Source organism: Haemaphysalis longicornis, unplaced genomic scaffold (assembly GCF_048455015.1).
Source record: "Haemaphysalis longicornis isolate Haplotype H1 unplaced genomic scaffold, Haemaphysalis longicornis Haplotype H1 scaffold_5, whole genome shotgun sequence".
Taxonomy (NCBI): domain Eukaryota; kingdom Metazoa; phylum Arthropoda; class Arachnida; order Ixodida; family Ixodidae; genus Haemaphysalis; species Haemaphysalis longicornis.
In genome coordinates this window covers 153,262,685-153,274,875 of record NW_027526385.1, presented here as the reverse complement: position 1 = coordinate 153,274,875, position 12,191 = coordinate 153,262,685, and the positions used below count along the sequence as shown (strand labels likewise).

Here is a 12,191-nt window from a genome sequence, read left to right as displayed (position 1 = left end):
AGGCAATACAATGAACCTTGGCTACTTCACTACTATCTACTGTTGCCATCTTCAAGGAAACAGCAAGTGCTCGTTGGCGTTTAAAATTGCTCTGGGATGAAAAGACGCCTCGTATTACCCGCATTTTCGCCTGCTATTTTGTTCTTGCGTGTTAATTCATTCGTTCATGTCTATTGCGTGCTCAAAGCAGCCAAAAGATTTTTACATTGGCACAACTGTCGTAACACTACAAAATATGATTACATGTGATAAATCGCAGATTCCCCACAAGCTCGGACACTAATATTGAATGATAGACATAGGGGGAAGACCTAAATTTACATCATCGCTCAAGCCCCATCAATGCATTACAAACATAATTTTGCATCACCACAAAAAGAAGTGAGAAATATAGCACTAATCAGACCATGAGAGTTCTCTCGAAACGCCATCGAGCTCGTCTATCCTGCGAGAAATTGCAACGTTATGTTGTAATCTTCTAGAAACCTCTTCATCTGTGTTTACGGAGTTCCTGTTGAGCCCCTAGGTATTCGTCACGCTTATCTGTCACGTCACACTACCCGCCTGATATATATATTTGAGGAGGTCTCGTGAACATCCGGGCAAGCGAATGCTGCTATGCATTCGCCCACGTGCCACGCAACGCTCACCAATAAGGACCTGATCACGTGTGCTCCCCCACGATGTTGAAAGCGCATGTTAAGACGCGTACACGCCCTGCCTGCGGTTCCTTCTCCAGTAATTGAAGTGGCTGTGCCGAGCTCGTTCAAGGTGAGTGAAAACTGCTTTAAATGCGTTCATGTCTATGTTCATTTACGAAGCCCAATTTGGGTGATTCTGGTATAATGTTTACCAGCGTACAGAGTGGTTTTATTAATTTTACTGTTATATTTACTGTCCGGAATTACAGGGTGTGTCATCTCGCTTTTGTGTTCCTCCTCTTTAGCATAGATATTGCTGCAACCATGCCTTTCTTCGTGCGAAAAAAATTATGAACATACTAGCCCCGACGTAACCAGACCCTTTGTAGATTTCTAGAGATTTACATTTCAAAAACGTGTTCTTCCGGCGGATGGCTTCTTTTCCTCGCCGTACAGCGAATAGACTCTAATCCCATTTCGGCCTTGCCGCCGAGCGCAAAGACCGATGACGGATGTGAGGACATTTTGTTAACACGTTGAGTCTACCTGTCGCCATTCTTTCATTGCCGCTTCGCTGACCATCCTCCCTGTACGGAAGGCAAAATTTTGACGCCGTCCTCTGACACCTGCTCGAAAGAGCAGAGAAGACGTCCCTGCAGAGTGCAAGAGTAGGACAGGTATACGACATGACTGCCCCGACGACGAGTCTATGGAACGACGTGGTGAGTTTAACGTGCGGAGCGGGGCGAAGATTTGTGGAAACGCTCCTTCTGTAAAAGGCAGCTTCAGAATAAGGAAATCCAGTGTGGGGTGCTCTGAAAAGGATGAACCCAAACGCAGCATGCTCGCGTGCGAAAGATTGGGAAAGGTTGTATCCCCATAGTTTTTAGCCGGCTTGGGCTACTCGGATGCGAGACCTTGAGGCTTAGCAGCGATTTCGGTTGCATTTCAAAGGACAATTCCTACCATAGACGTTTATCTCACTTTATTCTTTCTGGCATTTGTAACTTTGTTATAGCTGCCGTTCTCATCCTGGAGAGCGGCGGCAAGATACCTGCCGGGGCCTGCATGGATTCTTGGACGCATGCAGCGCCATCCTTTTGTTGATGAGCACATCGCGGGCGCAAAGCCAGTTGCTAGTTCCGGGTTGCTCGACAGCCTCCGCGGGTGATCAGTGAAAATTGTTTTTGTAACGGGTATTAACGCACCGACGCTTCACAGGCGGTGAGGCACGGCGCAGTGGAGGGCTCCGGATTAATTGACCACCAGGGGATCATTAACGTGCGCAAAACTCTCGTACCCACGGCCGTTTTTCTTTTTCGCCTTCATCAGGAAAGTGGCCGCCCCGGCCTGGATTTGAACCCGCGTCCTCGTGCTCAGCAGCACAAGCCCTTAGTCATTAAGCCATGGCGGCCGGTGATCATTGAAAACGACTGTAGGTTTAGCATTACGGAAGTTTGTCGATTCCCGCTTTCACGATCACCACGGAAGAGAATCTTTGGCACAACATTTCTCCGATTAGGGTCAACTTTCGTGCATTCGCACCTCTTATTTGCGATTGTTTTATTTAGGAAGAACGGCAACAATCCGTTGCTGCTGCGGCCTGCGCTGGTTTGAGTCTTTTAGTGGGCCGCGTGGGCAGGCGCGACCGGCGTGTTTGCAGATCGTTTCCACCTGCAGAAAATGCTGCGTGATTTCCCGCTTTATTCATTCTTGGACAACGACGCGGAGTCTACAAATTTAGCCTAGCGATTACTATATCCCAAAATGTTGATCGGAAAAACAAGTCGCAGCTTCCGCTTTAGTAGTGGTCCCGGAAGGTCCCGCTCACGCAGCGTTCGTTTTGAGCAAGCACCAATGAGGCTGTTTTTTTAATAGGAGCCAAATCCGCCTAAAGCGAATTGGACAGAAAAGCGGAAAATATGTTACCTGACTAAAATGCAATGCTGTCAAGGCTTATATATGTTTTACGTGTCAGCTAGGGCAAATTTACGACCAAACGTAATTAAAATCCTATGCCATGAGTTTGAGCAATATTGGGATTATAAGTTTGGATTTGGCTCATTTTATATTGAAACACTAAAGTAGATGAGGCATTCTTATAAAAACCATACTTAAATTTTGTGTTTTATTCACTGCTGTTTTCTTTTGTGTTCTTTTTAGATTTATTTGTACCCCCTCCTTCAACGCCCCAGTCTTGTGGCAGCAGTATTTGTACATAAATAAATAAACAAGCAGGTAACGAAATTGTGCAAAACGTAGAACAGTTTAACTAACGAGGCCAGATGGTTAGTCGTGACCCGAACCAGGAGAATGAAATCTGGCACAGAATAACATTCGGTTGAGGTGCACTCGCCTCTAATGAAAAGTGAGCTACCTCTATCCCTAAAACGAATTGTATTCAATCGATGTATCCTGCTGGTGATGACATACCAAGCATGAACCTGGCATCTTAAGCGCTAACCACATGGAGCGATTTTTCCAGCGACGCGACGAGCGACGCGACTAGGATCCGCAGTCGCCGAACCGAAGTCGCTTGCCGAGGCAACCACATGACAGCGACGGCTCGAGCGACTGAGGATGGCGATTTCAATGTTTCCGCACTGCGCATAGTAACGCGCTTGGTACGCTGGATGTTTGCAAACATTTTTTTTGTTCATTTGTCATAAAAAGCATGACTAAAAAGTATTACGCCTTTCTACCTTGCTTTTTGCACTTCATTGCATCTCTAAAACTGGTTTGGGTTAGCGATAGCGCACGCTTTTCCTTCTGCGCCTCGTTTCTCGGCTCCAACATGAACGCCGGGAAGAATTCGCTTTCTTGACGTCGTTTTTCCCACACGGGTCTCACCCAGTGTGAGCGGGAGCCTTCTTGCTTCAGCTTCAGCGTGTACACAAGCTTTGCCACGCAAAGCTTTCTTTGCCGCTGCACCGCAAACGTCGTCTGCGTGGATTTGCAAAATCTTCCCTCCGTTCTCTTTCAAAACCGGAGGTTGCGTGCTTACGTAGGGGCTCTCCTATTGGCTAGTCGCTGAGGCGACTTCCGGGAGGCGAGCGACTGTTTCTGGCGGCCCAGAACCGAGCGATTCGATGAGCGACTTGGTGCGCGGCGAAAAGTAGTTCGTCGCTAGTCGCGTCGCGCCCCAAGTCGCTCGCAAAATCGCTCCATGTGGTTGGGGCTTTACTCAATAAATATAAACGAATCCAATACCGGACTAACGTGATTTAGATCGTGTAATGATTGGAGGAACGCTTAGGGACAGGAAACAAGCAACCTGTATTAGCGAGAAAACTCGAGTATATGATACATTTCAAATTAGAAAAAGAAATGGACTTCGGCTGGCCATGTAGTATAACCAACTGACAACCGGTGGACCACAAGTGACACATAATGGACATCGAGAGGAGACTAGAAGACGGGGAAGGGCATTACTCGATGGCGAGAATAAATGAGAAAATTTGGACGCAGATCAGGAACTTCGGCATAGCAGGGCAGAAGCGAGTGTAGGTCAACGGGGGAAGGCTTCGTTCTGCAGCGGAAATAAATAGGCTGTTGTTGTTGATGATGATGACGTAGAAATACTTACTTCCTTACGAATTAGGTTACGTAACAGAGAGTCTCTTTACGTACACATTAAGACACTGAACAAACAGGGCATCATAAAGCACAATGTCGCAACACTGGAACTGTTTTGAATTCTCTACATATTAGCGAAATGCCTCGAATAAGCACGTGCAGGATGCAGTAGAAGTACTGTGAAATGTATGCAACAATCTTAAGCGCACTTACATGTACATTTGAAGTTTACATTTACATTTGAATGTTTACATTTGGAGTTGATGATTTATTTCAATTGATGAGAAGTCTCCAACGATATACAATAAAATGTATCCAGGTAGAGTTAAGACATCGAGCAGTTAATGCTGGATGCTCTGAGATTGGTCTGCGATGAACAAAAAAGTACGAGGTGTATCACAAGCTTACAAAATATCCCAATCATCGCTTGGCCAAGCAGGCAAGGATACAAATAAAGCACTGAGCATCCTGTTTTAGATCTGTGGCATGGTCTACACAAGAGAAGATGAAGTAATCTTGACGAAATAATGAATTCAAGCAATATGCATTGTGAGCTGTTTGGAGTGCAGCTTTGTTCACTAACATATCAGTCTAGAGCAGACTCGACCAGAAAGAGCCCGGCCTCATGGTTGATCAGCAATGTTGCTCGAAAAGACTGGACTATAACGCTTACGGAGAGCTATCCGAAGCTTCCGATTAGTTCGCCGAAAGAGATCAGTCTGTGTCCGGCAATAAGCTTCAAGCAAAATAACGTCGATGTTTTTCTTTCAAACTTGAAAGGTGTCTAAGACGGCCGCAAGCTCACTCAAGACAGCATCGGCAATTGTGACGAAATAGGCTTCACAGCTGAACAGAGTCGGACAAAAATTGTAGCAGCACGGAGTGGGAAGCAAATTGTTCGAGTCACATTAGCAAATCGCCAAAAATTGATGACCGATGCTTGCACTGTAAGCACTATGGGTAACTCTATGTCACTAGTGGGTATTTTTTCACTTGTGAGATTTAAAGGTATTTTTGTAAAAGGCGCCCGAGCCTGAAGTCTTTTGGTCCACAGGTTGGGAATTAATATCAAGCGAACTGTTTTTGCTGCCAATACAGGATGTATTGATGCAAAGTGCTCAAAGGAAAGCTCATTCTTATAATTGTTGACAATAATGAAAGCATGCCAGCATCGGTACCACCAACAAGGCCAAAGACAGCGCGTTATACCACCGACCTTTCCCCACACTGTACACACCTGCAGTCACTTGATGTATCCGTGTACGGACCATTTAAATCTCGGTAGAAGTCCGCTTGTAATCATTGACTTAATAATACCCTCGGCCACGCCATCCTCATCCACGTTGTTGCAGAACTAGTTGGATCTAGATGTGTGTGAACGGTGACATAAAAGGACATACTTTCAGGCTTTTAGAAAACGGCGACTTGGACTTAAAATAGCAAGCCCTTCATTTGGGATGACTATATGATGTCATCAGTCACATGGCGTTTCCAAGCGGAGAGGTGTCACTGCAGAAAGTCACCATCATCCGTACAACGGACAGCTCAAGCCATATGAAAAATGTTTCGAACGCCGAGACAAACGCCATCGGAGCTCGAAATCTCTCTGAAGATATCTCAACAACTATACTCGGGAACAAGTTAAGAACGGCACCAGCTCATGTACGGTATCACACCGCCTAAGCGACGGACCCGGGTGACAACGGGCGGGCGCGTTTTGAAAGGAGACTGGCACGAATGTGTGATATCGTCTGCCTTTTCTCACGTAGTTTGTTTGCCGTCGCTGCAGTAGTTTATAAGCATATTAGGTCCAACAGGATACAAAAACGGCTCGTGCCATGTTCAAAATATTCCCAGTAGCGCGCTACTTGTGCTGCGCGGAGTGACATCCGGCTGCGGTGATGAGGCACAGCAGCAACTTCGGTGCCGTTCTTAAGTTGTAATCGAGTATAGCGTCGACAAAGCCGCGTCGGCGCTGACTGCAGCTCCAGGCCGATTGTTCCAGGTGACCTTAGGCCGTACCCCAAGGCTGCGCCGCGTATGACAGGACAAAGAGGAAGGAAGAAAGGCGAGAATAAAGCATCTCTAGTGTATCTGTAAAGACACACCAGAGAAGCTTGCGATTGAAGAAGAAGCCGCAAGGAGGCACCAAAGCAGTCGGAAAATAGAGCTGTTGGCACAGCTAGGACTGTCGCCACATCCAGTCCAAAAAAGAAAAGGCTATTCCGAAGGAACTCCTGTTGTTCAAATGACACCGTTGCTACAGCATTCGACGGCTCATACTGCGACACGTCAGCTTTTGATGAGGGGTGCGACATTTCTGAGGCCGATTGCACAATTTAAGCGTTTCTAGCGTTCTTGTCAGGTTTGGTAAAAAAATCTTCTGACGTCTATTACATGGATAGAGCCTAGAGGAGTGTCAATCTCGACGTTTGTGTCGAGTTCCTGCGCAACAAAGAAGGAGGCTCAAAGTTTGCTTTTCTCCTCAGAACGATATAGGTACTCTGCCAATGACGCACATTTTTATAAAGCTGCCAGCCCTAAGAACTACCAGGGAAAGAAAGCGTCTGCAATCCTGTTTCTAGTTTTGTGTTTAACTATCGACAATAAAGCCCGCTGAAAACAAGGGGCCAATACATTACATACTTCCCTGTACGGCGCAAGTGATGCGCCACTCCACCCTAAAGGACCGAGCGGAATATGGTGGTAGTATTCAGCTTCTAAATTTATTTTTTTACAGCGATACCAGCAGTGATTGCAACCAGTGCTTCAACGAATTGGGGCAGAGTGTTTCAACTTGTAAAATATTCCATGAAATCATTTTCTTGTTCAAAAAAAAAAACTATAAGTACTTTTGTTAAAGCGTCCCATTCCCCCCAACTTTCCTTATACATAGCGTACCCTATTGCAAGAGTAAAAAGAAAGCGTTAAACGTTTCCTTGTTAAACGTTACACAAGAGAACGTAAATAGCAAAGATATAAATAAAACCAGAGGCGATCTGGTGAAAATAAAGCAAACAAGACCTATACGCCCAACAATTATTTGATATTTGGACTATCCAGGTAAAAGCATCGTGCATTTTAAATAAAACCTGTACAGCCAATAGTTATTGAGAAACTACTTGTAACCAGATTAAAAAAGTTCTGTCTCCTCCAATAAATGTGCCTTGTCTCGGGCTGCGCCAAGATCTTGTAGCACATAAAAGATTGTGCAGCGAACTTGTGCCCCAAAAGAAGCTAGAAAAACCTAAAACGTTGCAGCAGCACTCAAGCAAAGTGACGCGAGATATGAGTTTTGGCAAATTGGATGGCGCCTACATACTTTTATCTTAGATCGCAATCAATTCCAGAAACACCCAAACAGATAAAGAATACTTTTTATCGAACCGGAACTATATAGCTTTATTACGAAAGGGTTGCACCCTCTTGCTGCCACGCAAGATGGCTGATCGTGAAATAACGACTGAAGGAACGAGGGGCCTCTCCGTTTGAAGAACGCGATAAGAAAATCGGGTGCAGCGTACGACCGACTTTATAGATAACAACCTGCCCATTCCTGCTGATTCCGCGTTCTGAAGTTGTTATTGCTTCATTGGCTGTTTTTAGTTCTTTCCAACGCCATGCTGGCGCCGCATTAGATCCGAATTTCACCGCTGTGTTTGCTCGGCGTGCTATTGTTGTTATCTCTTTTTCTCAGACCATTGGGGTCAATATTTGACTATCCAGACTTTCTGAAGAGCGCATATTCTTCGGTGTCATTGATGGGCCCAAACAAGGGTTTTTAACGCGGAATGATTAATTGGCCAGGCTGGAGAAAGCGCATACCCATGTCGGCGGCTGCCGAACGACGCCCACCCGATCCGGATGCGTATATGCGTTTCCTAGTCTGTACAGCCAGCCGTCACCTGAGCTTGCTTATCGGGGTATATCAGCATAAACGTACCTAAAGCATACAAAACCACTCGAACTGAAATAAATAGCAGCCAAAACGGTCATGCAATGGTTGAAAACCACGGCGTAGAAAAATATTTAACAGAAATGGCCGAAACCGACCTTAAAGGGGAAAACCCGGAAAAACGCACAAGAAGCAGTAGCTGAAAGTGACTAAAAGGCAACGAAAATGCCCGAAATCCCATTTATAGTGCATAAAGATGTCATGAATAGATTATATGCGCAATAACAAATGTTATTATTCAGGTATAACAAACACTTCAAAAAGAAAAAAAAGCGGCAGTGGGATTTTAGCCCGTGTCTGGATGTCTGCATCGCAGGAGCGGAACTACTACACTACGAGACCAAGCGGTTCTGAGCGAATAAATTTAGGGTCACATGCACGTGCAAATAGCTTCAAACATGCGCCTAGATTGCGCCGTGCGTCGCCTGGCTGTGCTGACAAGGAAACGCCTATACGCCAACCCGGATATTGTCGGTGAGAAAAGTGTCCACAGGGCTACCCATGTGCTAACTCGTTCCATGGCGTTCTACGCGTTTGATAGCGCGCGTACATCCGAAAGAATAAAACCTCGAAAAAATGGGATGTGTCTTTTGTTCTATACATTAATCACAAAAAATGAAGAGAAAGAGGCACAGCTCGGCACTATTTTGTTCAAAAGAAAACGTAAAAACAGGAAGAAACACTCGGCGCGCGGTCACTTTTCACTGCCTTACGATGCATAGCATGAGGATAACGGCAAAGCAATGAGCCTGCGTCAGATTTTCCAGCGGAGCGTTAGCTGGGCTTAGGCTTCTGTGGAAGCAGTGTAGCAGCATTATGAAAAGTGATTCTTTAAAAGGAAGGTCCAGTGAGTGTGTTGCCGGGATTGTAGGTAGTAGTCGACTTATGCAAGAGGCTCGGCGACAAACGTGGCCAAAAGTAACGCTTTTGCGAAAAGATATGCTAAAAAAATCCTGCAACATTTTTGTATCGCATTTTGGAGGAACATATCAAACGCTAAGGTATTTGTGGCGTATAAGTGAGCGAGCCCGGCAGTCACAGAGTAAAGCTAATTTGTTTTCACGAGGTTCCGATCACTTTTGTACGGGCGCAGTGGCCCAGAAAGATATCCCGAAGATAACTGTGTGCATCACCGCAAGCATTGACCTGGACGGCTGCCACACGTAACGTGGTTGGCCATTTCTTTGGTCCGTAAGACACACCGACGGAGCTCCTGCGAGCGTGGCGCTCCAGTTATGATGAAACGGCGCAGAGGCTTTCCTGGAAAGGTTGACGTAGATTAGTGCTCCCTCACTGAAAAAACATTTGGTTTTTCTGTAATAATAACAACCCTTCCGCACACAAAATGGTCGTTATGGGTTATTCACACACATTGCAGCACAACTGTGGACTTTTCCGCGTGCATAGTACAGCTTCACGTCACACGTAAGCTCCCCGACGCAATGCGAAAGTCGACAAAGTTTCTCATATTTATAGGAACAACAAGTATTGAAATTAAGGAATGCTAGTCGAATGGCCGGCTATGGTAGCCGTCTGGTTTTACTTGTGTACGTTAGCGCTTGAATAGCAAAGAAACGGGTCTATAGATGCAATGGTGGATTCTCGGTCTTGCGGGAATTAAAGGTAATTATGGGTGCAGTAGGCACTCGTTGGTACGACCGCTACATTTTATGGGAGTATTCGCAGGTCCAACTGTGAAGGAAATGAAGCTGGCGAGTTTGGAAATAAAATTAAGCCCCACCTGATGGAGCGCGACATCCCTACACGAAAATGTTTTTGAACGCTGGCTCCCATTTTCGCTGGCTGTGATGGGCAGGTCACTATCTATAAAGTCCATCGTGGCGCAGCCATGAATTGGGAAAAAGACATGAAGAAGTGGTAAGGGGCATGGTTTGGTGCAGCATTGTTGAAGTTCTTTATTTGGACGAATGTTAGCGGCAAGCTATAGGCCAAATTTTCAAGGGTAGAACACCTATCCACGAAACAAAATTTACCTGTGACATTACTACAACATTGAGCCCAAATAGCAAATGCTGCTGATAGGGGTAAAGTGGTCTTATTTATTCCGCTAAACGTACCTGGGGGCTTCAGTTTTATCTCACTAAAAACAAGACAAAGAATTCGCACACGGTTTATGTTTTTCGCCTGCATGGATTGTTATTCTCCCAAGTACTTCGTTATACTCCAAGGTACACCAAGTTAGAACTTCAAGGACTTCAAATTTCGAAGGAAACATTACAACAGGGTCGGGCAGCACGTGATAAAATTTGTTATTGTGGTGTTACTGCCTCTGCATAAGAACGCCCTCAAGGACACTTTTATCCGTCGAGCTGATAAGGGAGATTTCAGAAAAAGCACGCCAAGCTTCTTGCGTAATGCGCTGCCGAAGTAGTATATGAAAATACCCTCTCATGCGGAAAAACCCACATTCGGCGAAACTAAGTGGTTAACTAACTGGGCTAGCTTGAAGCGACGATGAAAGCAACGGCGGCGGGAGCCTGCCTCCCGTTTGGTTGCCTGTGCGTGGAGGTGGAGTTGTTCCTACACCGAGATATTGTTACTCCGAACCCCACGTTAACGCCTTTCTCGAATTTGCGAATATTTTAAGAATCTCCGCCAGATTGCTTATATTTTCAATCTAAAGTACTCAATAACTACGAATTTTAATATAGCGCATATTCCAGAGGAACAGACAGAATTTATTTTTCTCATTATAGTTCAAAAACATCAGTATTATCAGAGTCCTTCAATGAAGCATTGAATGACTCTGGTATTACGAATTCGGCAAAAAGTAACAGCGCCGCAACTGTCCCGTGAAACAGAAACCGTCCTTTCTCTGTGCATTCCCTGAGTGCAGTAGCCATCACGTTAACGATGCCGACGGCTAATAGCTAGCGCCCCCGCAAAGTTGTGGTGTAATGTACAGTGAGCTAGCGGGCCTATCCGCGTTTGCCTCTTTTCTCCTCCATGTGTTGGGTGACGCGTAGAGTTTCTTACAATATACACTAGAGAGGAATCTGGCGCTACCGTCTATGCGGCTTATATCAAGGCCGCCATTATAATATACGCTCGCTTAAGTTTCGTCATTGGCTTTGATGCAAAGGTTTTAGAGGCCTTATATTCGAACACAGTGACACAAAAATACCACGAATGGTGTGTTATTATTTAAGTGCAGAATAAAACATGCTGTTTTAAAGCTATGAAAAAAAGACGTAAAGCGTATTTTTGCGGAACGGTTGCGCCTACTATTCTGCAGACAAAGCTGGTGGTTAATAACAATGTTAATATTTTGAAGGGTAGTCATTAGAGACTCCTATTTTATTATTTTATCATTTTTTCAAACCATAATGTGTTTAAAGAGCTTGTTAACGTTTTTCAGCGTGCCTACTAAAACGCCGCCTTCACATTGAACCGGTGCACTGACCGTCAGCTACAGTTGAACAAAACTTGTTGCTGAGTGAGTTACTAAAGAAAACGTGGCGTAAAACAGTCGTGAACGAAGACAAGATAGGACGTGTGCCGGCGCCCGTCTGTGTCGTATCTTGTCTTCGTCGAAGTACGTGTGGTTTCTTTTTTTCCTCAGCTGCAACATTCGCGGTGGCATATTTCCCGCTCAGTCATGCATTCCTTCGGCTCCGGCATGGCCAACGTCAGGAACGATCACGTACTGCCTGCTCTTTCACTGAACGTACAGTTGCAATGGCTTACGACTACCGCAGAACAGAAAGGATTTCGGTTACTTCGTAGCTCGTAGACGTGCGAATGCATAGTGAAGAAAGCAAATCCAAAAAACTGCCTAAGAATCCAATTGTCATGCCAAGCCAAAGTCAGAAGCATAAGCCCACACGACGACATGGGTTTCCAGGTGCAGTTTCCTCCCTAGTATACTTACTGAGAAACTCTATCGGGTGACGGTGGCTGGTCGGACATTCGTCACGCTAATGACGTGTGCGCGGAGGGTATTTTTAAATGCAGAGCATTTGTTAGTCGCGCGATGTCCGACGATGTCCGTCGTCGGT

General features: G+C 45.5%; 1 protein-coding gene across 3 annotated transcripts in view; it reads left to right on the top strand.

The window, feature by feature from the left end:
* Nucleotides 1-626: 626 nt before the first annotated feature.
* Nucleotides 627-12,191, top strand: part of LOC144139465 (uncharacterized) — a 68,995-nt gene continuing 57,430 nt past the window's right edge. For all 3 annotated transcript variants that reach the window (XR_013316220.1, XR_013316219.1, XM_077671800.1), the window contains exon 1: nt 627-771. The gene's annotated coding sequence lies outside the window, so the exon portion shown is untranslated. The remainder of the gene's footprint in view (nt 772-12,191) is intronic.